Below are 3,189 nucleotides of genomic sequence, written 5' to 3'. Positions count from 1 at the left end.
ATTGGTTCAAATGTTTAAACCGGGATTTAAAGGGTTAAAATTCTGAAAATCATTTAACGCTTGCTCATTTTGAAAAAGGTTAAAGTTGGTGATTTATGAGAACACGCAGAAAAATTATTGCTGTATTTTATGGCAGATTTTGTGCGTGGACATTTTTGTCCACGAAGGTGTGGAAAGGGGTGCAAAATTTGAGGGCACAAGGGTTAAAGGCAAAGCTCTCCTGCACACAGAATAATAAAACCCGAGGCTGCGTGAAAGGATTCTTTTATATAGAAAGAATTAGCTGACGTGTGTCTGACGTTATGTTCTGCTTACAAGTGTAAGCAGAAATTTCCAGGGTCTCAACAGCCATAGCATGATTGACTTATAGAGCTGCATAGTGACTGCAAAACGTATCTGCACCGTTAGAAAACACAGCGATGTCATAAACACCTATAAGAAAAACAAAAAACATGCATAACAATCAGCGCCACGTAGATAAACGCTGTTGGAGGACCAGCTGGCCTGTTTTCCGACCGTCCCTGTACAGTTACAGTAACGTTAGCTCGATCAACTGTAGAGCCCACTCTGATTGGATCATGGCTTCCCCAAAAAACTGGTGGCCATAACGGATATGCAGACAAAATCAAAGTTAAGATGAAAGTCGAGCACCTGACATGACCTAGTTAACATTTAAAGACGCACAATTTAACTTGTGTATCGCGTTTATAGACACGCGGTTTCACAAAAGCCCTAAATTCGGCCGTTTTTTCGCTGCCGCTTTGCTCGATCGTTGGGTAACTTAGCCATCTGCTAACGTCAGCTAGCATAGCCCGTTAGCTGGCTCTGGTTTCCATGTAGCGAACTGCGTCCGTGTTAGAAAGTTTGGACAGTTAGCAGTTCCTAACAGTAGTTACACCTCAGTATTCATCAAAACCGAACCACCGTTAGTCGTTTTACCTTTTCGCTGGATTGAAATTGCAGATAATTAGATGAAATTTTTATAATATTTCTTCAAAATATGACTGCTGTCCATAAGTTCACTCCCCCTCGGTGTTGTTTTGCTGTCATGTTTAAGTTGTTCTTGTGTCGCCATTACTGATTTGTCAATGTCACCGGAAGTCCCACCTACCGTAAACGGTGATAGGCTGAATCGCTGTCACTCTTGCAGTGTTGTTTCTGGGCGTGTGCCCGCTCTGTGACCAGTGCTGTAACTTTGAGAGCAGCAGCCTGGACGAATATCCCGCTCATGTAAAAGTTTATTACAAACATGGTTTGTGTTGTAATAACGTATTTGATGCTGTCCATCTGTCAGTGCTCTTCTCCCTGCCTTTAGAAATGAATACTTAAAAACTAATACTTTGCTTTTATAATTGTGTTTAACATCAGAGTAATTAGCAATTAGTTATACAGACTGTACATATATGCACTGCACTGTGTGTATAATATGTATGTATGTAACGTATGTATGCCTTTATATGTTCTTAGTTACTACAGCAGGAAAATACAAGCTCACTTTTTTATTGTTTCAAGTTTTAATTCAAGTTTTATTCATATTTAACATTTAATACACGAAGCTTCAAAAGCATGCAGAAGCAAACTTTATGGACACAAGGCCTGATCCAACGTAGAATCCGTGGGATGGTGAGCTTTGGGCCAGTGGTGGGTCATTCAATTGTCTTTTAAAGGAAACTGTCTGAAAGGATCCTAATAAATGAGTAGTTTTTTCTTACTGTCAGTATTTCACAGTAAAATACCAATAAGAGTCCTTCATTTAATCACCATGTGGATAGTAGCAGATAAAATACTTTAATTGTATAGTGCTACATGAATATATGGTTAGAATTTGACTCGTAGTCTAAAAGTGGTCAGTAAGACTATAAAGGTACTATATGAGTGTGAGTAGATTATAGTTTAAATGTGAAGAAAGGGATGCAGAGGGGTGTCTGTAGAGGGGCACAGCATAAATTCCATTAATAATAATAAATCATATTATAATCTTAAGTAATTCAATTTCAAAGGTCAACACAAATATGCAAATGTTATGCTGAACACTCCATGTCATGGTGAGGCTCCTCTCTGCTGTATCATCAGTAACCTTTAAGTGTGATTATGCTTTTTTGCTTTGTATTCTAGCTGCTTGTATTTAATGTAAATATGCTATCAGTCTTAGCCTTGGCTATTCTTCCTCCATAAATCCATAAATACACATCTACATTAATGAAGATATAAACAAGCAACCTCTTTTCATGCAGATATCATTTACATTCATACAACAGAACATAAAAATTCTCCTGATAGCAAATAACAAATAACACACTTTTAGGGGATCTGTGAGGCGTAGCTGGTATATTAAAAGTGCAAAATATGGAAAAAGCATAAAAGCCAATAAACAGTAAGTTGACATTGTTAAACCTAAACTGAGATTAAACGTCTCAGCATACATCATCTTGTGGCACTTGTACATATGTGTGTTTGTCTTTCCACAATCAGACAAAACTGCTGCACTGAGTCAGCACAGCTCTCCTCTCCTTGAAGCATCGTCTTCTTTAAAATATATCAATTAAGTGATTAAATCAAATCTAACAACATGCAGATGTTGCACATTTCATCTCATAGAACTCTTTATGTTGTTAGTTACTTTTTGTAGTTTATTTTTTAAAAAAAACTTCTGCAGTTCATTTTTATTTACATAGTGTCAAATCACAACAACATTGCCTCTGCGGACTTTATATCCTGAGCTAAAAACTCCACAATATATGAGAGATCATGTCGCTGTCAGCTGTCAGTCACAGTCTGACTACATCTTAGCACAGTGTTTGCACACTGTTGCTGTGGTAACATTAAAGCAGTTTAAAGAAAGCGCTCCTGCATGCAGTCTGTGGAGTCAACACTAGATGGAGACACTGACCAGCGGATGCCTCAGCGAGCCGGCCTCCTGCTTTGACACAAGCACCTGTGAAGAACCGCACGCCTGGGCTCTAAACAAACACGCCAAATCCAGAGTGATTGAGTACTGCAGCACACGTTTACATTTACCAACTTAGCAAGTCTGACGATAGCAGAGTTTAAAGGCAAGCCATGCAAATAATGCACAGCAAAGCAAAGCTCCATTTGCATCCTATTGATATCAGAAACTGTGTTTTGTTTTCATTATGAAAAGATAAAGCTGTTTTTACTGAACATCGTTTATTTAAACTCAGAGTATTA

At 38.2% G+C, this 3,189-nt stretch overlaps 1 protein-coding gene across 1 annotated transcript in view; it reads right to left on the bottom strand.

The window, feature by feature from the left end:
* The window catches only part of smarca2 (SWI/SNF related BAF chromatin remodeling complex subunit ATPase 2), a 53,953-nt gene extending 52,859 nt beyond the window's left edge, over positions 1-1,094 (bottom strand). Inside the window, exon 1 of the mRNA XM_005730646.1 lies at positions 940-1,094. The gene's annotated coding sequence lies outside the window, so the exon portion shown is untranslated. The remainder of the gene's footprint in view (positions 1-939) is intronic.
* Between the last annotated feature and the right edge of the window lie 2,095 nt (positions 1,095-3,189).

Source organism: Pundamilia nyererei, unplaced genomic scaffold, assembly GCF_000239375.1.
Source record: "Pundamilia nyererei isolate P.nyererei 1_Seehausen unplaced genomic scaffold, PunNye1.0 scaffold00038, whole genome shotgun sequence".
NCBI classification, from domain to species: Eukaryota; Metazoa; Chordata; class Actinopteri; order Cichliformes; family Cichlidae; genus Pundamilia; species Pundamilia nyererei.
The sequence above is the reverse complement of the archived record's forward strand: the minus strand, read 5'-3'. Positions and strand labels throughout refer to the sequence as shown.